Source organism: Canis aureus, chromosome 2 (genome assembly GCF_053574225.1).
Source record: "Canis aureus isolate CA01 chromosome 2, VMU_Caureus_v.1.0, whole genome shotgun sequence".
Taxonomy (NCBI): domain Eukaryota; kingdom Metazoa; phylum Chordata; class Mammalia; order Carnivora; family Canidae; genus Canis; species Canis aureus.
Window position 1 is genome coordinate 78,637,163 of NC_135612.1, and position 25,894 is coordinate 78,663,056.

At 32.6% G+C, this 25,894-nt stretch overlaps 1 long non-coding RNA gene across 6 annotated transcripts in view; it reads left to right on the plus strand.

Annotated features, from left to right (window-relative positions):
- Window positions 1-8,399: 8,399 nt before the first annotated feature.
- Window positions 8,400-25,894, plus strand: part of LOC144302627 (uncharacterized) — a 61,491-nt gene continuing 43,996 nt past the window's right edge. For 2 of the 6 annotated variants that reach the window (XR_013369580.1, XR_013369570.1), the window contains exons 1-3: window positions 8,400-8,628; window positions 8,858-8,965; window positions 11,078-11,183. This is a non-coding gene — a long non-coding RNA (uncharacterized LOC144302627). The other 4 variants (XR_013369578.1, XR_013369587.1, XR_013369573.1 and 1 more) reach the window with 4 other exon arrangements.

Here is a 25,894-nt window from a genome sequence, read left to right on the forward strand (position 1 = left end):
TCAAATTTGGCATATAAGAGAAAGTATTTCTAGTATTTCCCTGTGGCTATCATGACTCCATATTCTTTCTTTACTTTTTTTCCACACTGGATAATAATAATGGCCCCAGGTCAATAGAAAAGTCAATCTAGATGTACTGTATCCGCTATCAGAATTATGACTAATTAATTAAAACAGTTGTGTAGTCATTCTTAAACTTCACATGTGTGCATTTGTATAGGTAAATCATCAAGGGATCTTAATATATATTTAGCCTTTCACTGTACACAGGGATTAAGAATTTATAGAAATATGGGTTTTTCCCCCCTTAATCTACCTGTATACTTCTCATGATTCCATTAAGTAGTGATTGTTTTGCTTAGTCTTGGTCAAGGAAATAAACTTCACATTTATTCTCTTTGAAATTCATATTTCTTTTAATAAGGGGGTACCTCACCAAAATATTACCTAATTTATAATACCAATTATTTTGTGTTAAAAATTTTATCCTTTAAGAAGTCTTTACCATCACCATATCCAGCCTCCTAAACTCTCCCTTTTGGGATCCATGTGTGGGCATACAGATCTTAAAACCAATGTATCTTCTTTTCACCATGGCTTAAATGAGATATTTGTGTGAGTAAAGAAAAGCTGCATTCTGCAAAAGTGTTCTTTGTGAGCTTAAGATATGGTTTTAGAGGAAGTTGCAGGATTTCCTTCCCTGGACATTTAAAAAATGAGATAAATTCTCTCGTTTCTGAGTGACTAGAATTTTTCTGCCCGAGGGCAAGAAAATGAACTCTATGGTTTTTAAACTTCCTACAATCTGAGCAATTCTAACTTTTGAAAAAATACAATCAACTGCATTCATTAAATCAATACTTATGCAATAGCCTGCAGCACTCCATGCTAATTAGTCATTTTAAAGGGCTTGCTCTCTGAAAAAAAGAGCAGATGTATTTTCACATTAGTTCAACTAATTGCTTTCATGATTTTGTTCCTTCTACTCCTTCCTTCCCTCCATCAATTTCTCCCTTCCTCCCTCCAGGCATTTATCCTACTTACATTCCTTTTCAGTTATTTCTTTCTTAACTAATGGTTCTACCTCATTTTATATTAATGAGATTTAAAGTTTTATTAATTTGTAACATAATGTGAATTATTTCAGAGTGTTTTGAAAATATATAAATGGAGTTTGAAAAATCTACTTATATTTGTAATTCTTCATTCACATTTAAATCTAGTTAAGGGGAAAGATTTTATTTATTTATTTATTTATTTGTTTGTTTGTTTGTTTGTTTATTTATTTATTTTAAGGGGAAGGATTTTAAAATTTCATCTTGTATAAATCTTGGATTGATAAGATATTAAAAATGAGTTTAAAAATTACATACATGAAATAAAGGTATTCATATTCAAGATGGTAGTAGGAAAAGTATACATGTATATGTACCTTTCTTGTTTATGGATTACCATCCAACATAAACTGAGGCCATTGTCACATAAACACATTAACCACATTAAATATTCTGATCAATGATTATAGATTGTATTTCCACTTATTTAGATCTTAATTTTTCTCAAAAATGTTTTCAGTTTTCAGAGTATAAGTTTTGCATTCTTTTTGCTTGATTCATAAGCAATTAATCCTTTATGATGCTATTATACAATGAAATGTTTCCTTAATTTCATTTTCAGGTTGTTCATTGAAACTATATAGAAATGCAATTGATTTTTATATATTGATCTTGTATCTTGCAACCTTGCTGAACTGATTTTTAAAAATCTAATAATAGTCTTTTAGTGAATTCCTTAAAATTGTCTCTCTATGAGATCTTGTCATTTATACATAGATATATTTACTATTTCCTTATAATTCAGATATATATTTTATTTCATTTTCTTGCCTAGTAGTCCTGACTAGAGCTACTAATACAATGTTAAATATGAGTGGCAAGAGTAGCTATACTTGTTCCTAATCATAAGGTGTCTTATTTTGGATTTCTGTAACAAAAATTCCATAAACTGGGTGGCTTTAAAAAACCACAAATTTATTTCTTACATCATGGCTGCAAAGTTCAAGATCAAGTTCTTATCAGATTCAGTGTCTGATAAGAGCCTGCATTCTTATGCAAGGATTGTTGTCTTTTCACTGGATCCTCAAATGGCAGGAGTAAGGGATCTCTCTGATGTCTCTCATATAAAGGAACAAATCCCATTCACGAGGGCTTCTCTTTTATGATTTAATTATTCTACAAAGGCCCCACCTCCAAATACCATCACTGTTAAAAACTAGGTTTCATCATATGAATTTGGGGGAAACATAAATATTCATTCTATTGCGTTCCATCCCACTCCACCAAAAGTCATGTTCATTAGTCTATTAGAGCTGCTGTAACAAAATACCATAGGATGAGTAGTGTATAAACAACAGAAACTTATTTCTTACAGTTCTGGAGTTGGAAGTCCAAGATCAGTGTGGCAACATGGTCAGGTAAGGGCTCTCTTCTGGGTCACAGATTTACCACTATCTTCACATGGTGGAAAGGGCTAGGGAGCTCTGGGGGATTTTTTACCAGAGCACTAAATTCCATTCAGGAGGGCTCACTGTCAAGTCCTTATCACTCCACCTACTAATAGCATTACCTTAGAGGTAAGAATTTCAACATAAATTTTAGGTGGGGTGAAACAAATAGACCACAGCAATGTCCTTCTCATGTGCAAAATATATACATTCCATCTGAATAAATCCAAAAATTAACTCATTCAGCATCAGTGCAAAAGTCTAAAGTTCAGAGTAGATATACTAAAAATATAAAAATCATCTAAGTCCAATATGGATAAGACTCAATACATGACTTATTCTGAAGCAAAATTCCTCTCCAGCTGTAAAACTATTAAACCAAATAAAGGTCCTTCCAAAATACAATGGTGGGTTAGGAATAGGATAGATGTTCCTTCTTCTACTCCAAAGGGAGAAAGAGGAAAGAGGAAAGGTGTGACAGGTTGTGGGTGAGTCCAAAACCTAATAGGGTACACAATATTAAACCCTAAAACCTCATGGACTGGCTCCCTCACTCTGAGGACCCACTGCATTCTACCTCCAAACCTCTCGAGGCTTAGAGTTACATACCTGTCACTCTCCAGTGGTTCTGCTGCCTTGAGACTACACAGCTCCACTGGGCATTGCCCTAACAGATTTTTTTTGTGTTCACTGTATATAATATTTTTATATATTGATGGATTCTACTTGTTAGTATTTTCTTGAGGACTTTTTTTCCAAACTATATCTATAAGAGATATTGGTCAGTAGTTTTCTTGTAAAGATTTTGTCTGGTTTTGTGTCAGAGTAACACTGACGTCATAGAATGTGTTGGAAAGTGCACTTTCTTCAGTTTTGTGAGAGTTTGTAATGGGTTTTATTAATTCATCTCTAAGTGTTTGGTAGGACTCAACAATTAGCCATTCAGGTCTGGAGTTTTGGGGGGAGGGTAGTTTTTTTGATACTAATTAGTTTTGCTTTATACATTTACTCAGATTTTTATTTTTCTTCGACGTCGTTTTGGAAGTGGTATCCTTTAAGAATTGGCTATTTCATCTAAATAATCTATTAGGATACAGTTGTCTATAGTATCCCTTCATAATCTTTTTTATTTCTGTAAATTCTTCAAATTATTGCTAGTCATTGTGTCCATTCTCAAAAGAGAGGTATTGAAGTCTCTCCAATAAATATTGTTGAATCATCTGTGTCTTCTTTTCTGGAATTTTTGTTTCACAAATTTTATTGTCCAATGATCAGGTATGATATGTTTATAACTGCTATATCTTCATGATGGGTTGACTGTTTTGTTATAAAATATTCCTGTTTACTTCTAACTTTTTTTCATTTTAAAATTTATTTTGTCTGATATTAGTATACCAGTCAAGTTTTCCTATGATTTCTGTTTTATTCATATATTTTTCCATCATTTTTCTTTCAATCTAGCTTTGTCTTTGGATAAAGTATGTCTTCTGTGGACAGCATGTGTAAGGATATTTCTTTCTCATCCAGTGTGATAACCCCTACCTACCCTACCTTTTAGTATATGCACTTTAAGCTATCAGAATCTATTAGAAATGTTTAGCAATTCTAGTGAGATATATAAATATTATTTTTGTAATGCTCTAATCTCTTTTTCCTTTTCTGTGTTATTATCATTATACATATTATATATATGTTACAAACCCACATTCATTGTTGACTATTGCTTGATATAATTTTATGTTTCTTAAAGAAGATGAGAAATGAGAGAACGTGTATATATTTACAGTTTTTATTATACTCATCTTCTTTTTCATATTCTTGGTCTCTTTATTTGTTGCTATATGTTTGAGTTACATGATACTGTCTTTCTTCAGCCCATAGAACTTTGTTCCCACTCACTTCCTTCATAATATTAATGGCAAATATACTACATTTCTAAATATTATAATGGCTTATACATGTTATATATTTGACATTATTACATGCCCATTGCTTTTGAGAAATTCTGATGCCTTGCTCATTCCCAGAAAGATAATGTATTTCTCAACTCGGACCTATCAGAAATCCTCTGTTGTTGACTGCTCTCACCTTCAAGTGGAGTATTTGTTAAGACACGCTGAAAGAGAGGTTAAGAGTGAGTCATGGTTCAAATGCAAAACACTCTCTCACTTACTGAATTTTAGTAGATTTTCTTGAATAAATGTTTCTTCATTATCTATATGCTATTATGACCATTTTAGGAGACTTAGATGATTGATGGTTTTATAATTTTCAAATGTTTCATGGGGGAGCAGATACATGGAGTACTTCACATTATCAATCCAGAAGTGGAACTTGTATGTTTATTTCTTATGCAGACCAATTCAGGCTTTTTGTTTGTTTGCTTGCTTGCTGCTTCCAAATCATGCCTTCAGAGACTCACCCTCAAAGGAAAATTGGCTACTCAAGGGGTTTCCTTACCCAAGAGAACTCTATAGTTTTTCAAATAAATTTATCTCTTTTCTATATTGCTAAGTTTGAAACATTGTTCTCATTATTGAAAAATAACACAAAAATCATTATGAAAACCTTATAATTCATTTTATGAAAATTATCTTATACTTCAGAAAAATTCATAATAGAGTACATAAAGTTTTAAAAGCAAGTGTATTACATAATCAATCTCCATAGATAGTTAAAATATATAACTTTTTTATTTTCCCCAACTTTTATCATTTGACTTATGTATAAACAAATGGCTGGTAAATGTTTTGTCACCTTATTTGACCAGTCATTCATTTTTTAGATTATTAATTCTATTACTTATATATGTATTGAAGAGACTTTGTGTTAATATATAGGGTATAGAATCACAAATTATAATTTTTAACAAAGTGTAAAATTATTTTGGAACCTGTATTTTTCTTTTTAAACAAGATTCTGTGCTACTCATTAGTCTCTCCTAAAACCTTAGCATAAGTAAAACACTCTTTCACTTGTTATTAAATATGAAATGACCCAGAACACACCAAAAATTAATTGGCTATAAAACCAACTTTAAAAACAAAACAAGTTTATGAGAAATATAAGCATTCTTATTCATATGTAAAACTCCATATTGGCAACTTGACTTTCTTTTTTTCAGATTTATATTCAGACTTAAAACTCTAATTTCTACTGTGTAAGCAAAAAATACAACTCTATGACTAAAAGTATCAGGTAATTAAACTGCTCCTGACATCCCACTCTCATGATAGTAGTAGGAGACATTCCTTTGAGAAAATAACTTGAAAATGTTCTGGTAAATATTATTTTTTCATATGGATGTAGGGTTTAATTTTCAAAACAACTTCTCACATATCAAAAGTAAGTATTTTAATGATCCCATAAGATTGTGGCCTAGGATGCTATATTGTGCCAATATTTATACATATTGAATATACTTAAACTTCACTTAACTCACATAGCCACTATGTTTATATTTAACCATAGATCCTACACTAATTCTGATGGATTTTGGTAGTAAGTATGGCTGAAAAGAAAACAATAATATCAGAATAAGTTCGAGCAGAGGATAAAAGGAAAGAATGGCTATCAGGCCCCATTGAAAGCAATACCATATAGTATTTCAGGTGTTGGTTTATCAAACTCTCATGAACTAGGAACCAGCAAATTGAATTGACAAGACAGGGAACAGAGGCAAAAAAAGTGAGGAATAAGTAGGGTTTTGTTATGTTTTTTGTTGTCGTTGTTTCCAGAAAGGAATATTGTACTCTGGGGAAGTGTACCAGGAGTATAAATATGTCCTAGGGATGAGGACAGAAAGAGGTAGGTGGAATATCTGGACCTGGATATGGAATGGGTATTTAGTATATTGAGTAACCTGGAGGTAACTGCTATTGGAAAAGAGGTAAGACTTATGTGAATGGAAGTCCTTAACAGTGCCAAGGCCCAATAGACAAACATCCACTAGATAGCAAGTAAGACCAAAAGACTTTTAGATTTGCAGATATATATATAAAAAAAAAAAAAAAAAGATTTGCAGATATATGACTAAAAGAAGTATATCATGTGTATTTAATTGACTCTTTTTTCTTCTGGGTGATTGGCATGTGAAGCTATAAGCTGTATTTTTTTTTTTCAAAAATGACCAGAATCTCTTTAAATGTAATAATATTCTAATAGAATTTCCTGCTATACTTTGAACACAGTTTGAGAGTATAGGCTCATTTTTTAGAATTTTTTTAATCATGAAACAATATGGTTATACATTTAAATAGTATGACCAGTTGAATTGTGGATGATAAAATGGTTTTATATTTTTCAATTTCTTAATTTGCCATGAGAGTACAAATCATGAAACCAATATCCTATGTCTATTATATAACTGTAAAAGGATTTTGCCCAAACATTTTGAACAAAGGAGCATGAAGAGCATCAGAAGGGTAAAAAAAAAAAAAAAAAAAAAATGTATGATAATCTCTAAGATTTCTACTCTGGAGAGTAATAAGGGTCATGATTGTAAAGATTATAAAACAAAATTTTCAAGTCATTTGCTTGCTCACCACCTTTCCTATGATCTTTCCCTGTCCCTAAGTGAAATTCCCAAATCCTTAAAATTATATTTAATGTTCTTTATCATAGAGTCCCTGCCTCCCTCCCTAGTGACAAGGCCTTTTTGGTCTATATGACCTAGATACACTAGTTCCCTTTAGATTTCTCGAGAAATCTGTATTCCATCTCCTCAGGGCTTTTAGTTATGCTGTTTCTTTTCCTTAGAATACTTTTATAATATTTATTAACTATCATCTATTCATCTTTCAAATTATCTTAATTATTAATTTTTCAAGGAGGCCTTCTGTGATCTCAGACAAGGGTAAATTTTGTTGTTATATATTCCCATAGCCATGTGGACTTCTCTTTACTTTATACTCATTATGCTAAAAGTTTTAGTTTCCATCAACCTGCTAGACTGCAAATTCTATGAGGACTGGAAAAGCAGCTCTTCTATTCACTGTTGTATCTCAAAGTATATATCCTTCCTATCATACAGCCATATTATATGTTAAACTGAACTGAAATTTTTATTATGTCTATTACTGCATTACAAATACCTCCTGCTCAATGATATTTCCCTTAATTCCCATAAACAGAAATAATTTCTTTCTAATTTATATAGTTTGACCTTCTCTCAAGGCAACATGCTACTCCTTTAATAAAGCAGAGTGAAATGTTTTTAATAAAGGAAAGTAAAATATAACTTCAGGGTTTTTTTTAATGCATGTTTGTGTCAACTATATTGTTTCATTTAAACTACCATAAAAGACAACAATATGAAAATATCACCCATAATTTATATATTGCTTGCCAAAGAGCACAGCTATTAAATGGCACTCGGGTTTGCTTAGTGCTACATTTTCTCTTCTTTTCCCTTCATGACAAGGGAATTCTGCCAAATTGTGGAGGGAAAAAAAAAATTCACCTGCTATTATTTCTGTCATCTTAATGCTGCAAAATAATCTTCACATTTAGTGACATGAAACAACCACCGTGTTCTTATCCTCACCAAGTCTGCAGATCAGAGATTTGGACATGACACTGACTTTACCAGTTTGCAAATTCTGGGGCCTCTGAAAAGCCTTGGGTGACTAGCAATGAGTTCAGTGTTGGGTAATAGAATTACCCGGAGGCGTCTTCATTTATTATTTGGTGTGTCAACTGGGATAATTCAAAGTATGAGTTCAAAATTGTTGACAAACAAGATCTGAATACAGTTTCTCCATGTAGCTTAGACTTCTTCACAGCATGGAAGCATAAAAGTAGTTGAGCTAGTAGGTGGGTGAAGGATCCAAGAATGAGTGTTCTAAGAAGTATGCATATGGCCTTTTATGACCTAGCTTCAGAATTCATACAGAACTACTTCAGCCAAAGGCTATGGGTTGAAGCAATCACAAGCTGGTCTGACTTTAGGGGAAAAAACACAGTATTTACAGCCATTAACCATGTATCTTCTTCTTCCAGGGAAGACCAGTTGTCAGCAGTAGACTCAGGATTTGAACACAGTTTGTTAATGTTACATATGCATTTTTTCTCATCTTCCTTGTCATTATACTCTTTTTGTGAGAAAGGATCAAAGTGTAAGCGTTGTAAGTCACTCCTCAATTATCTTACTGTATATAACAATAAATAGGATATGGTACAAAAGGAACTCAAAAAGTAGTTCAAAGAAAATATAAGTTTTCATGTTCAGGGTATAAAAAAAACATGCAAATATGAATAAGATTTGGAGCAATAGTTTAAAAAACTAAGTCTTCTTATTTTATAAAAGGAGCCAAGATAATCGTCTACCAATCACTCTTTAAACCTCCTCCTTAGGTCTGCTCTCAAAGTTGATGTAGCCATCTATGAGATTACTTTGGACTTCAGAAGAAAAAATGGAAGAAGAAAAAGTTCAGGGAAATGGACAATAGAGCAATCTTAAAGGTAACTACTATAAAAATAGATGGTTCGTTACTTGAAAAACGAGGATATGGTTCAAATTTTCAGTTTCACTAGTCCATTGATGCCAAGAATAAGATTTAAGTAATTATAAATGTGCTGTATTTAAAATGATCTTGTAGGGATGTTGCATGAAGAAATGCTATGTTACTGGTTTCTTGGTTCAGAAAAATATTTAACTGGAGCAGCTTAAGTTGGGTAATTGTAGTATTTCTAATCTTTTTAATAACCCGTGAAAACAGTTTCTGTTGAAAATCAGGGTTTTGACATTGAGTTAGATTTTATTTATATTTTGAAAATTTAAGGACTCTTGAATCTCCTTAAGTAAATTGTAATTTAATGCAATTTCAGTAACACTCAGCAGTGTAGTTATGTCTTGATTGAAGTCATTATAAAGGAAATGTAATCACATCCTGATGATCTTCCTCACATTTCATTTGAATTAAGGATTAATTGATTTTATTGTGATTACCTTTCAGAAGAAAGAGTATCATCTACATGCCACCTATATTATTGTCTAAGCAACAGCTAGGTGTTCAATTTGCATGTTTATTATCTTTGAGCATATACAAATGTAATATGAAATAATAATATGTTTGCAAAATTATGTACTTAAAATATATGCAAATTATGTATTTAAAATATATTAAATAATAACATTTAAAATAGTGATTTGTTTTTTGTTATATGGTAATGTCATTCCTTGAAACTGATCTCACCGAACTATATGAAAGATACTACCAGTTAGTTATTGGAAAGTGTAAGCTAGAATTATTGTTTTTCTCAAATTTTGTGAACAGCAATGATCTCTAACAGACATGCTGGGAGTCTTGATACTACAACCTTAAACTGGAATTGGTATAAGAAAATTATCTGGAGAATGTTAATTGTGTATTCACCAAGAGTTTCATATTACAATTGCTATTAACCCTACCTGATGTTTTCATGCAAATAAATACTTAAAAAGTCAGTTTATGGTAAGAGAGACTTTCCCGGAACTAGTTATCTTCTTATTCCATTTCTCCCCGATCTTCTCTTGTTTAGGTCATATCTCCTGGGTTTCTACCACAGCTCTTTATATTTTCTTCTCCTTCTCCTGTCTTTGGACATGCATCCTGTCTTACTGATCTCTGTTCCCACCAAGCACTTCTTATCCTTGAATAAGCCATCCTTGGTTATAGGACCACCCAGATAATTCTAAGCAAGATACTAGCATACACGTGTTTCCCCTATTTTGCACTCACAACCTTCAAATAACACAACTGCTTCCTCTGTCTCTGTCTTGGAGTAAGAATATAGACTCACAACTTTTAAAAACTAAGAGCAACAAACACTTCACTGTAAGGATGAAAAAACTATAGTGGGCAATGATTATGAGAAAAATAATAGTCAGAATGGACCACCTCCATAGTATGTGTCATGTGAGCACCCAATAGTTACCCTCCTAATAGTTCCTCTACTTGATGAAGAAAAGTGATAGAAGAAAATCGAACAGCTTCATTCTCTTGATTTCTTGTATTCCATCATAAATATACAGTCCTTCATTTCTGTTAAATAGGAAACCAATGATGATACTGCTTACTGAAAACCATCTGTCCATGTTCATCTATATCAACAAACTCTGGCCAATTTGCATTAGTACAAGCTGTTATTTCTGTCTTTGCCAATGTTTAACAATGTCAGGTGCTTTTACCTCTTCTCAAGGCAGCATATTATACGAAATTCTCAATGACATATCTGATTTTCTGGAAACATAATATTTTTATTCTTCATAGGGTTCAAAATGAATTACAAATTCTGTGAGCAGTAAAATCTGTGGACTGAAATTGTTTCAATTTAATATATAAATAATCTTATAATGGTTATCACATAACTAAAATATTTATATTTCAATTAACTTTATACTAACACTTTGCATTCCTTTATTTTAATCAATCAAAAAGGAGGTATTACCTGTCCAAAGAAAGCTTAGCCATGCATTATGCATTCAGTCTCCAGCAAAGAATTCACAAAGCAGTAAGTTTTGGATGTTAAAATGGGATATTAAAAAAATAAAAACAACTGTTTATTCATAATTGAAACTTTTTAAATCCTTAGTTTCAAGTGTTTCAGGATTGATACTGCCAAATGCGAAGATATTTGAATGAAAATTGTCTACTAGGATACCAGGCTAGAACTTCAATTTAAAGAATAAAATACTATGGTGAGTGAAAATTAAGATTTGTTTTCCCTAAAAAGAACTAATCTTTCAAATCAGTGATTAAAATTTGGAATTGCATAACTATTTTTTAATTAAAAAGTCTGTGGAAACATATTATTTCAGCTTATGAAAGTTCAATTCTAAAAGGACTGAACTGCAAAGCAAGGAAACAAAACATCAGATTTTTTTTTCCTTTGGTTTATTTAAGCAGAATTTACCTCTGTGACTCATATAGTTAGTGTTATAATTATGTACAGATATATATTCATTCCTCGAACCATCTAAAAAATTCCCTAAATGGAAGTCATTTTAGATTAAACATAATCTTAATGATCAAGTTAGCTTTTCATATTTAATGCACATTAGACTTATATTTTACCAAATATCCTTTTGAAAGCCTGTTTTCTGTATTTTTATTCTATGAATCAGGCAGAAATAAATGCTGAACAATAAAAAGACATGCACTTTCTCTCCCTCCTTTTCTTTATAACCAATTTCTTCTGTGATTAATTATTTGCTATAAGGGTTGGAAACATAGATAATTAAAACAAGAATTACTGATATCTCTTTCCCTAACCCCCAGGTTGCCACTATATTCACTGCTCCAATCTCTTCTGATTCCTCCACATTTGTTTATATTCTTACTGAGCTGTGAGTCAATGTGAAATTTCACATACCACCTACCTACCATGTTCTGGTTCACAATGTTGTGAACATGTTGCTGGTTCTCCATATATTTAAAAATTTTGATTTTCAAAAATATTTAAAGTAGAGTATTTACAATACAACCTGAGACATAACTGTTCTTTTTTTTTTTTTTTTTTACAAATACATGCAGCATAGTAAAAGTAATATTGTATTTAATTGCAAGTATTTATTGTGGTGGGATTACTCACTGCCTACCATGCTTCCAGACCACCTTCCTCACCAGTCTGTTCCAGAATCAAGACATACACAGGTGGCTGATTGTGAATGTTGTTCCAACTCTGGGGTGCTCCATTTGATGCAATCAGATTACCTCAGGCATGCACTTCTATTGATCACTGGCACATTCCCTTTTAAAATGAGACATGAAATCCTACAGACATCTATCTAAATTCTGTACAATATATTTTTTTTCCTTGGAGTGCAAATCCTTAACGCAGCATTTTACAGGCACAGAGGAGATTGCAATGCAGTAGACAAATTAAAAATCAAAACAAAAGACTTTTATTTCTTAGCTGTACCTTTTGTCACATAATAAATACCATGAATCCACTTATTCCTTTGCATTTTATTTTTGTACTCTAAAAAAATATATTATTACCACCGTTACCCTGTCTTTTTTTCTTAATGATGTCCTTCTTCTCTAGTACAAGTGCTGAAAAGCATTATTGATTCCTTAATACCTTTCCAGGAAAACTCTGCTGGAATATTAAATGACAGCTATTAAAGATGAATAATTAATAATGATTATTGTTAATCTGAAAGAGATGAAGCACACATTTGGTGTAGGGAGTTGCATGTTGATGGTACATCATTACCTAAATAGTTGAGGGTTTCTTTTTTTTTTTTAAATTTTGGTTTGGTTTTTATAAAGTAATTGGCAACAAGAATGGAAGCTGTTGCATTCATTTGAAGTATACTATTTTAAATAAAATATATTTATATTGTTTTCAGGGAAGCAGACATTTGTGATGACACTGGCTCTGGCTGGAGACATTCTGTTCACAGTATTCTCATCCCGAGAATTATATATAGGAAAATCTATCAATATACTCTATCTTCTCCTCCCTCCCTTTAAACACAATTTTATGATGCTGGATTTTTAACATTTGTGGTAAATTAGTCTCGCAAAATTATTTTTCATTTATTTCTTGAGAAAACATACCCCAAAATATCAATATCGATTTTTTTCTTTAATGCACTAGGTTTTTACATTTTCTTTTTTTTTTCTTTTAGGTTTATGTAGACCATGCATTTGTATTTTCAATCAATTTTTAATTTTTTTTTAGGAAATAAAAAAGAAATCGTTGTGTTAAATTCATTATTCTTTTCAATTGTTAGTGGATTCTGTTTGACTTTGGCATTAATAGGTTGATTGTTTCATTTTCAGTGCCATTTATATATGAGTTTTAGCTGAGATCTCTGAGGAGCTCTTCCCTTTGAGGAGATGAAATTAATGACACAGGACATTGTAGGAATGTATCATTGCTATTTTCCTCGACAAAGCTCCTCAGTATTGAAAAATAAAGTGTTGTTTTTTTTTTACTCTGAATTGAATACCATCACACAGATATATTTATATATTTAAAAAAAGGGAGCACCAAAAACTTAAGTATACAAAGAGTTACATGCACACTTCTGTTAATAATGTTAATGTAGTTTGTGTCTTATAACAATCTACACAGCCCCCAGCTTCAGAGCTCCTTTAATATACTATATTAATAGTAAAGCTTTCTTCTGAAAGAGGGAGTCTTGGTGCTTCTATTTATGCATTCTTATAGCAAAAAGAAATTGTAAATATGTAAAGAGGAAAGGAACAAATATTTTTTAGCATCTACTGCAAGCCAGACATTGTCCCAAGTACTTCGGAGAGACCATTGTCTATATTTTTGGAGAATTCATCCATATGGAAGCTAATATTTTTAAATTGTGAAAGACACTTCGATTTGCCTTTTCAAATCCATCTCCCACATTTCACCATCCCGTCTGATTTATACAGATGTTGACCTTTATGGATAAGAAGGCTCCTGGGTCCTCTGACTTCTAATTGGTCCTCATCCAGGGAGCTCTAGCAGGAGATCTTAAGGATAAAGCATGAGGTCAGGATATTAATTCCCCTTCCTTCTTCCCTGGAAGTAGCTGAGTCCTTCACTCACTGATAGGACAAAACACAGAGTCTACAGGATGTTTTAATTCTGATTTTGAGACCTAGTGGTAGTAAGGAAGTGACTGCTAGGAAGTGACTGGTTATTTCACTATCTTTTGTGATATCTCTCCCTCTCTTCAGCATACCCACACTTTTGTAAATAAACTCTCCTTGAATTATCCTAATCTTAGCATACTGTTGGTTTCTGTTGGGACCTGAATTATGTATCCACTATCCAGTCAAAAAAGCTTAACTGATATGTTATTTTCCACATTTGTGGAATTGAAAAATTTCTCCCAAATTTCTGTAAGTGTTAAGGGTCTTGATTTTCTTTTATCTCTGTCTCTGGATTGTTGCTTTTGCTAAATTAATTAATTTTATTAATTACATTTTATTAGCTTTTCCTGGATGTTGTGTCTCACTGCATTAACTGAGTATAGTCTCTCACTTGACTTACATGTAATAATTTACACACATACCCAGATATACATACATAAACATGTAAAGACATTTGTGCTTGTAAAACTTACTGAAGATCAGAGAGATGAATGCATAAAAAAGATGTCATAGTTACGGAAACAACTGTGATTTGAATATTAAAGATTCTTCTTCATGTAAACTTCTTTATCCCATTACTGGAAATTTTGACTCTTGTTATTGGTATTCCAAACTCATGCTACCAATCTCCTGCCAGTCTTCTTTAATCCTTCATATTTTCTGTGTTCTTCTAATATAATCTCAAATATCTTCCTCCTTCTATTTCAGAACTTCAAGGTATCCTCTCTGTCTTACACAGAGAAATTAATGTTCCCATTCTGCATATCTGTATTTGCCATTTTTTAAACAAATTGAATATATCTTCTGTGCAACAGAATCTACTTTCCTAAAAAAAGACTGCCTTGCAAATTGTATACATGTAGTATTCTGTGATATATATGATATGCGTATGCATGATACATAGTTGTATTCATGAGTGTGTACATATATGTATGTGTGTGTTATTATCTTCCATCAACTGATTACTTAATTCTATAATAAAAGAGGGCATCTTACTTTGAGACAATAAATAAAATCTGTTTTGAAAATGTGTTTGCCTTACCCTTCTTTAGTTGAATTCTATCTGAATTTCCAACAGGAGATATTAAAACACCAGAAAGTAGAAGAAGGACTAAATAGTCTTTCAAGAAATAGAAGCAATTCCCAGAAAGGGTGTAGGCTCCATCTGGCAACAGGATTCTCAAAGAATAAGGAGAGAATATTGGGCCATGGGCATTCAGCCTCCTACCAAGTCCTCTGGATTGGTTCTGTTCTCAGGTAGTCTTTCTTCAAAATGTTGGAAAGTATGGTGTCTTAGTCTGTTTGGACTGCCATAAAGAATTACCACAGAATGAATGGATTCAACAGCAGAAGTTTATTTGCTTACAGTTCTGAAGCCTAGAAGTCCAAGATCAGGGTATTAGCAGATTTGGTTTCTTCTGATACATGTCCCCTTGTCTTGCAGGTGGTCACCTTCTTGCCATATCCTTACATGGTTTTCTGTAGCTCCATAAGCTAATTTTCTCTTCTTATAAGAACACCATTCATATTGGGTTAGGGTTCACCCATATTATCTCATTTTACTTTGATAACTGTTTTAAAGGCCTGATCTCCAAATGTGGTGTATTTGGACTACAAAATATGAATTCTTGGTGGACACAATTTAGACCATAATAAATTATGGCAATTCATTCCTACAGATATTGATGTTTTCTGGTCATTTTGAATCAAGTCTTGATGATAAATTCCAATAGCTTAGCTTGGTTGCTCATCTTTGAACCAATTACTATATTTGGGAGGTCATGTGCTAACCTGGATAATCAGGGAATGGATATTTTCCTATTGAGCAATATAGACTAAAAGGAGGGGAGAAGATTTAAAAGGAAAATAATCAGATTATCATAAAATGCATAGATTACAGTAGGCTAGGCAAATATAAACAGCAAATGTCTACTAGAAACCATCCCAATCATTGCTCAGAATCCATATATATTCTAATTCCCATAGCACACTTTAAAAAATTATCTTGTATAATTAATATAAGTATTTCACATACATTTTTATAATATATTCTACTTTCATCCCCAGAGCAGAACTTCCACAATTTCATCCATTCTTCTAGATACAGCTACTCATGTTCAAAAACCTAAAACTAGATGATAAATTTAACCAATCTCAGCATGTTCAACATTCAAAGGCAGACTTAAAAATAAACTATCTGAAGGTCACTTGGGTGGCCCAGTTGGCTGGCAGTCTGCCTTCAGCTCAGGTCATGATCCCAAAGTCTTAGGATCCAGCCCTAAGTTGGGCTTCCTGCTCAGTGCTCAGTGAAAAGTTTGCTTCTCCCTACCTCTCTGCCCTTACCCCTAGTCTCTCAAATAAATAAATAAATAAATAAATAAATAAATAAATAAATTTTTTAACAAAATTTAAAAAATTAAAAATAAGCTATGTGAAGTGAAGTCTTCCATTTGTCAAATAGAAGGGAAAGTCACACTGAAAGATCACTTTTTCCTAGTGCAGACTATATCCTCCTTGAATTCCTTGCCTGTTGGAGAAATTTATTTCTTGGTCAGCTAGTGTAACAGCCCTTGAGTCTGCTCTGAGATTTGCCCCCTGTCTTTGGTTTTCATTGTTATATTTTCAAAAGGTAAAGGTAAGTTTTCCTTCCTGACAACTGCCATACTGTAGTAACCAAAAAGTTTCTGATTCTAGTCCTGTAATTGGTCTTAGAGGTTGAGTAATAATAGCCTTTTGTTGACCAGACTTGTGGTTTCTCTTAAAATTCAACACCTTAGAAATGAGAAGATCTGACTGTTTGATTTCTTTTTTCCCCATTGTTTACATGAACTTTATTTTCGTCTGTCCTAGGGAGATGTGAAATATAAGGCCAGAAGCCGGGTACACCTAATCTTTTCTTACCTCTTACTGCTTCCCAGAAGCTGGCTCTATAAAGTTTGGATAATTGTCATCTTGTCAGGCATGGGTGTAAGGTTACCAGAATGAACTAGTAAGGAGGAAGAGGACCACATTTCCCCGGATCCCAATTTTGTTTTTAGTTGTATCTGTGTCCTCTCTGACTTTCCTTATATGCAATCTTTAGTTTACAATGGAGAATTCAGCTTTCCCACCCCTTAAGCTACATGGTTATCAGATTTCCATATGCTCTCTTGGCAGGCATATATTTTTTTCCTTTTACAAACAGTCTGATATTTTCTAATAGACATATTAGAACATCTTTATAAGGAAGAACAAGATCTGATATCTAAACATTAGTAGGTAACTGTTTAATAAGCTTTTTTATTTCATAGGTAATGTCAACTTCTTAATTGAAAATAAGAGACGATGTTCTGTCTTAGATCCCACTTCAATTAATTAATCTAATTCCACATGCTAGAATCTATCACTTGCAATACCTATTACCAGGTACAACTAACTGACTCTTTCAGAAACATGTTAGAAATCCTACTAAAATAACTTAATGATTAGTGTATAACTCTGTGTGCTGGGAAATATTTAACAACTAGCTCTCAAAAAAAGAAAACAGTGGCAATATGTGCTATATAAATTTATTATGGTTTACTAATGTAAAGATACATAGCATACAACTGACAAATGACAAAATATGTTGTTATTGTAAATTCTATATAGTCAATTTATTTCCAGAGAGAATTTTTGTTAATTTTTGCTAAACCCATAAATCCATAGCTAGTTGGTTGCAGTTAATCAATTAGTATAGTCCCAATATAAATCTTTGGTTGCTATTTTAATTTATGTGAATGTGGGGATGCCTGGGTGGCTCAGCGGTTGCGTGTCTGCTGTCAGCTCAGGGTGTGATCCTAGGGTCCTGGGACGGAGTCCCGCATCGGGCTCCCTGCATAGAGCCTGCTCCTCTCTCTGCCTGTGTCTCTGTCTCTCTCTGTGTGTCTCTCATGAATAAATAAATAAAATCTTTAAAAAAATTATGTGAATGTGTAAGGTGAAAGTAAAATTTTAAAAGAACTATTTTGGACTTTTAATCATTCATCAATGACAAGAACAGCCCTCCACTGAATCTTATGATGATAATTTTTGAATATTGAATGTTATAGAAAAACATTTCTATAATATGTTGGGGCTTTTCACAATGTAATGGTTAAAAACACAATTTTGAGTATAATTTGCATTAGTAACATATCCATCATTATTTTATTAACTCTAGATGTTATAAAATAATAAATCAAACCCTGATTTACAGTATTTTCCTATCTCTATGATGTGAATACCTTCTTCATGACAGAATTACAAGCTACAACCTGAGGTTCTAAACATGAAGTTGGAAAGAAATACACATTTGTTTACATTATGCACATTATAAAGTATCACTATACCAATGCAAATGACATAAATAATTTTAGTAGCATAGATAACAGGAAAAGGTAGTATAATAATTAGGAAGTGTTGCTCTGAGAAATTAACTTTATAAAATATAATTTACTTAATTATAAATAACATACTCTTAATAGTTGATTTTTCAATAATCACATTACAAAACTCCTAAAAGTTTAATAGTTGAATATTATAAGCTGATATGAAGCAGCTCCAGAATACACAGTGAATCATTACTAGTTTTAGGAACATAAAGTAAACTAATCTTGTGAGCAATTTATTTCTCTCATCTAGGACACAGAACTAAAATCATGTTTGGGTTGGGCTACATGTCTGTATTTGGGCCAGTTAGTCACAACCAGATGTGTGGAATACATTGGTCAGATATAGGTTGTGAACCAACTTCTGAAATTTGAGGATTGACCAAGTCATCCAAACCTTATTGGCTGAGACTTACAAATATGTTATCCCCCACAAGAAAGTTAGGAAAAGAGATATTGAACATTTACTGCATGATACTTTCCAAAAATATAGTATACCGATAAAGTAAAATATTACTTAGTGTTGAGAATAATATTCATTGAATATTTATTATATATTAAACACTGTGCTAAATACTTTTTATACATTATCTTAGTGGACAAAATAACTACTTTGTCATTCATATTATTATTTCTCTACAATTTAAGATATGATTAAGTCTCCAGGAATATCTTTATATTTAAGATCACATAGCACATATTTGTTAGAATCTGGATTCCTATCTCGAATTTACATTTCATGTATAGAATTTTATACATTTAGTGAACCCCATTTTCTCAATATCAAAAGTTTATCTATTTTTCCCCTGGCTCTTTTGCTTATGATCTAATAAGACATTTTAGCTTCAGGGGAAGGTTGCCTATTGTCTTGCATGTGGGAATAAGTGGAAAGTACACTCAGCTAAGATAAAAAGAAGTAGATCATGGCACTAATTTAGGAAGCCTTTTCAAAATATTTATTTATTTATTATTTATGATAGACATAGAGAGAGAGAGAGGCAGAGACACAGGAGGAGGGAGAAGCAGGCTCCATGCCAGGAGCCTGATGCAGGACTCGATTCCAGGACTCCAGGATCGTGCCCTGGGCCAAAGGCAGGCGCTAAACCGCTGAGCCACCCAGGGATCCCCAGGAAGCCTTTTTTATAAGGCAATGACCTTGGATAATAAATAGCAAGTTAATAAAAACACGTGAATAAGTATGTTTGGATAGTGTAACTAGGAAGAGATGACTAGAGCTGCACACTGCAAGTAATGGACTAAAGCTAGGGATGCATGCAAAAGATGACTAGAAAAATCGAGGAAAAAGAAATTCTAAAATCACCATTTTGTCTTTATTATAGGTCTATTTGGCTCAATTAAGCTTTTCTTCCCAAGTCCACATACTTTTGGAAAGACAGAGAACTTTATTAAATTTATTTCTAATATTTTAGATCCTTCTTTAGCTAGGAACTACCCTGTTACTCTTAAATATCATATGGATTCCCAGTCATCTGTTGCAATCTATTTAGATTTTTTAAAAAATAAATTACCAATATTTTATATGTAATACAAGTTCAGAGTAGTAAAAAAAAAAAAACAGCTCAATAAATATAAGCAAATTAATGAATTAATGAAGTCAGTTATTCTCAAAATAAGATAATCACTGAGGAATCTTGCCATATAGGACAACTACTCTTAAACATGAGGGCCAAATGCTTCCATGGGGCCAATTAGTTTCTATAAGCAGAAGTTTCTTTCCAACACTCTCCAACTGTGATACTGTTATATGTAGCCCTGAGTGTGACCTACAAGTCAGTTCTTTATTCTGTTACTCTCTCCAATTTTTAATAAAATGCTCAATATTGTCTGAGGGAAGAACTTGGAGACTAGGAATCAAGATACTGATACTACTGCCCTAGCCTACTAGTTACAATTATATAATCTTAGGTAACTAAATGTTTTGAGATATATATTACCACAGATGAAATATAATTAATAACATATTTGAGAACATGAGATATTATGGAAAGAGTATCAGATAAAGATGAAAAGCATCTAAAAGAAAGTATGGAAAAAATCAAAAGTCACCAGAAGAGAGCATGGGGGGAGCAAAGTTTACTGATTCTTTTTAATAATTACTCTTTAAATATCATAAGCCTATTTATTAAAATTAATGATCTGAATAACAAATTTATTCTGATCTATCTACCTCGTGGAGATTCCCATATCTATCTTTTCAATTTTTAATTTAGGAAATGTTCTTTACTTGCCCCTGCTTCAGTGTGGGTTCATTCCAATACAAAATAAATTAATAAGATGACAGAGTGGACCCAAGGCTTTTAAAAATCTCTTCTAGTTCTAACATTGTAGTTCTTCTAGATATCACTTTTAACACCTGATAGTTAATATTTCAACTAATGGCATCAGTAGGACAAATTTATTTTTAAAACTACCCTTCAGGAGAAAGGTGTAGTATTTTATTTTTTAACACGTGAAATCAGTCTGGACATAGAAACAGCCTTGCCACTAGAAAATATTCTAACAAATGATCTAAACATTAATTTTCTGCTCTGATACATACTAATCTTTATTTGGATCTATGGTATAGAAGACACTTTTTTTACACTGAATATGTCACCAAAAAGTAGAATAGTTTATGTTAAATGTAGTTGGGAAATACATAGTGACTCACAATGTATTTGAAACAAAGATTTTATGAAGCTTAGCCTCTGGCTAATAAAAACATTTCTTCCCTTCTGATAATGTCAGACTAGATAGTCAATCTTTGCACACATACTGAGTCTGACTATAAAAATGAATTATCCGAAGTGAAAATCCTCTAAATGCTTACTTACCTATATATGGTGAAAATTCTCAAGCAAGCAAAATTGCAAAGAAAGCCTTAGGGGGAAGGATGGAGCATCAACATTGCAATGAAATCTATAGTTTACCACTTCCAAGTCAGATCATGTAACAGGACTTACATAAGCCTGTTATGTTTAAAATTATTTCTTGAACTTGCTTGTATGTTTTAAACATTGAAATAATCAATACTGTTCTACCTATAAATTTCGGACATAATTAAACTACCCCAATAGCACAATGTTTGGATGGGAGCTTTCCCTTTTCCAATGTACTCTTAGGATGTTTTTCACTTGTATTTGAAAACAGGAATCACTTGACTTAGAATTCCCTGCTTGATATTGTAAAGAATTTACTTTGATTTAAGTTTTTTAAGACTTAAAATGTTCCACACTGTCACCTCTAATTATGGTAACATGTGGGCAATGAAGCATAACAGGGCATCCAACTTAACTAGGTATGACATACTGGTCCCAAAATACCTCAAATTTGATATAATACCTCCTTTTCCTTTTTATCATAAATATCTTATTTCACTTTTTCATAATTTTTATATTCTTTTCTTTCTAGATTTAGTAATACAGAAGAAATACTATGTTCTAACGTTTAGTTGCACAAGTTCTCAGGCCTTGAAATAATTAATAAATAGGATAATATATCCTTAAATATGTAGATGCATTTAAATATATTTATTAACACAGGCATTTAGTAGGACCACATTTACACACTGCCTTCCAAGGGTGGAATGCTGTACTTTGCAGCAGCCTAGTTTTGACCTTAATTAACTATGCTCTGGGAAGCCAGTCGCTACATTTTACTGGAATGGTGAGATTAAAATTATTCCAGCGTGAGGTAGTGTTCATCTGCACATACCTCTTATCCTCAAGTCTTCGGTAAAGAAATGTTTGTTTGTTTGTTTGTTTGTTTGTTTTTTAATCAAAACTCCTTATATAGATCTATTATTATGTATTTCCCAATGTTTATATATTGTACTGACCAATTGCTTATCCAACATTCCTTCACAGAGATGTTTCTGAAGGGAAGCAAAAAATGCCACCCCAAAATATGCCACTTTGGCTTATTGGTTATTTTGAATTAAAACTATTTAAGAAACAGCAGATACAAGGATACTCTGACACTCCTTTGTCCCCTTGAAAGCAGGGATGAGAAGGTGACATAAACAAGCCTTATGAGTTCCTCACTAATTTATGACCCCAAATCTGCACATTTTTGTCTTGTCAATTCCTCATAAAATTATTCAGTCTCTAAAATGTAAACAAGCTGCCTATATTGGTTCCTTCTTTGAGCCTGATGTTTTTTGGGCCCCTGTACATACAATTTTTTTTCCTCTTTGTTAATCTATCTTAGGGCACCTGGGTGGTTCAGTGGTTGAGCGTCTGCCGTTGGCTCAGGTTATGTTCCCAGTATCCCAGAATCGAGTCCCACATCAGGTTCCCATGGGGAGCCTGTTTCTTCCTCTACCAATGTCTCTGTCTTTCTCTCTGTGTCTCTCATGAATAAAGACATAAAATCTTTAAAAAAATTAAAGAACCTAGAAGGTAAGAAAGAAAAAGTTTGGGGCACCTGAGTAGCTCAGTCGGTTAGACATCAGACTCTTGATTTCAGCTCAGGTCATGATCTCAGTGTCGTGAGATAGAGCCCTGCATCATGCTCTGTGTTGAGCAAGGAGTCTGCTTGAGATTTTCTCTCTCCTTCTCCCTTTACCCCTTCTCCCCACTGGCCTTCACTCTCTGTTTCTAATAAATAAATAAATAAATAAATAAATAAATAAATAAATAAATAGAATCTTGAAGAAGGAGAAGAGGAGGAAGGAAAGAAGAAGAAGAAGAAAATAAAAGTCTCTACTCCACTGCTCTAAACTTCCTGTCTTCATGATGTATTCTTTCATTCAGGTGTTTCTGTTTTTCCCTTTTGATTTTGAGATTCAGATCTGTCATTCACAACCCTGAGAGACAACCATGAAGTTATTTTCTTTTTGATAAAGTAGTTAAGATCTATTCCAAATAGACACTTGGGGAAAAAGCAGACATTATATTTTTACTAGGGCTAATTTAAGAATTTGTTAATTTTGTTAAATTGTTAAAAAAAAAAAAAGTTAAGAAGATGCTAAGACATTATAGAAGGAACTTTAATTGTCCTGGAATATTACTTTATATACACACCCACAAGAAATGATAACCCATATAAATTTCGCAATGTCAAGCTTATGTGAACTTGTAGATTTCTCTCAGTAGAAAAGAAAACCCCAAAGATTAGTTTATTATTATGTAAGATATTAATAGGTTTTGTATTTTACCCCTTTAATCTTTTATATTTTTCCCCTAAAATATCTTTCAATGCAGTTCTACAAAATGTTTTTCAAACCAGTTTTACCTTCTGATTCTTTCATTAATTAATGAGTTGAAAGCAATCTTTAAATGCTTATATCATGTTCCTAGGAAAGTCATATTTTTAACTTTCTGGAAAAAATACTTTGACAATTCCATTAATTATGGTAACTACAATCAATTGAATCTTTTGTTCTATTTCTCACTTTACATATAAATGTGAGATCAGATCTACTACTCTGAAAGAAAATGAAAATACAAAGTCATGTTGAGTGCATAAAATCGTGAATACATGGAACACATGGACTTGGACTAGCACTTTAGTATTTTTTATTTAATTTTTATTTTTCAGGAAACTGAGACACAGAAGAAGTTAAATGATCAAGTATAACACCACATGAATAATAACTGACTAGAGCCTAAGAACAAACCAAGTGATAAGGAAGATAACTGACCTAAGATATAGGTGGAAAACAAAAATAACTGGAGTGCCCTCAAGATGACGCAGTCTCCCAGAAATGAGACAAACCTGAATGCACATTTGGAATAGATTCATACCCATTATTTTGACATAAGTAAAAGTTTAGGAAAAGGTGTTCTTTTTTAAAAAATATTTTATTCATTTATTCATGAAAGACACAGAGAGAGAGGGAGGCAGAGACATAGGGAGAGGGAGAAGCAGGCTCCATGCAGGGATCCCAATGTGGGACTCAATTCCGGGGCTCCAGGATCATGCCCTGAGCCAAAGGCAGATGCTTAACCGCTGAGCCACCCAGGCATCCCTAAGAAAGGTTTCTTAAATTTGTCTTGTATTCACTGTCTACTACCTGTACAAATGTAAGAAAAGAGAAAGAAAATAAAATATAGGCTACAGGATTAAAACATTTCATAATGCATCCAATTCCATAGTTATTTTTCTGAGATAAATACATAGTACTTTCTTTAAGAATTTTCTGTTAGATTCAAATTATCGACTAATGTCCTGCTGAAATAGTGGAAAATTTCTAACTCTTAGTTCTGTATCAGGTAACAGATAAAGAAACGTGATTGTACATGAAGCATTTTAAAACTTGAATTGGGGCACCTGGGTGGTGCAGTCCGTTAAGTGTCTGACTTCTGGCTTCTGTTCAGGTAGTGATCTCAGGGTCACAATTGTGGGGTCCTGTGCTCTGTGCTCAGTGGGGAGTCTGCTTGAGATTCTCTCTCCCTGTCCCTCTGCCCCTCCTGCTCGTGTTCTCTCTTTCTCTAAAATATATAACTAAATCTTTTAAAAAAAATTTTTATTAAACACTATAACATATCTACTTAGTTCAATCAATGTTTGTGAAGTGACTGCTTAGGCAGGTAAACTGATTAGGAGGAAGTCGAAAAAAGTGCCAAAAATCTGGTGACTTCATTCAAGTCGCCACATAAAAATCAAAGTAAAATATAAGGGATAAAATATGGTGAGTTATAAAGAAACATTTATAAATAAAATATTTTATGTAAATGGAATGCTATGGAATCTGAGTAAATAAAAAATGGCTTTATCTTCAAAATAACTGTAAGAGAATATATGATTTCTACTAAACATTAAGTGTTTATTAAATTTATACTACAAATGATGCTGTATAACATTGCTCAGTAAACATAATTCCTTTAGTTCTACCTTTCTATTTCTAAAACTACCAACCCTTTCATTTGATCGGTGTTCTTGTCCAATGGCTCTCATTTAAGACAATATGCCTCCAATGAACAACTATTGGGATATGCTACTATATGGGGGATACAGGTGCAGCCACCACCTTTAGAGATCTCAAGACTAACTGAATAGAAGCCACAGACAAAAAGCTTTCTGAGTAAATAATCAGTTCTCAACACTACATCACTCTCAGTAAAAACCAGGTATAACTTCATTAAGTATAACCTCCTTTATTTTGGTGGAAATACGGAAATCAGGTGACTAGTACATTTCTTCTGAATCTTTTACTCATAAAAATAATTTTATTAGAAATGCTCACAACATAAACTGTTTAATTTTTCTACTGGGAATAATTTCTGACCCAAAATGTTTCTTTTTTTTTTGAAAAAGGGAATTTATTTATTAAACCCAAAATGTTTCTTAAGTGAGGTTTTATATTTATCTCCCAATATACCTCAAGCACTTTCAAGCATAAATACCCCACAAATACAATAGTAATTGTATGGATAGCAGGTTTATAATTTTTATTTTCAACAGAAAATACTTTA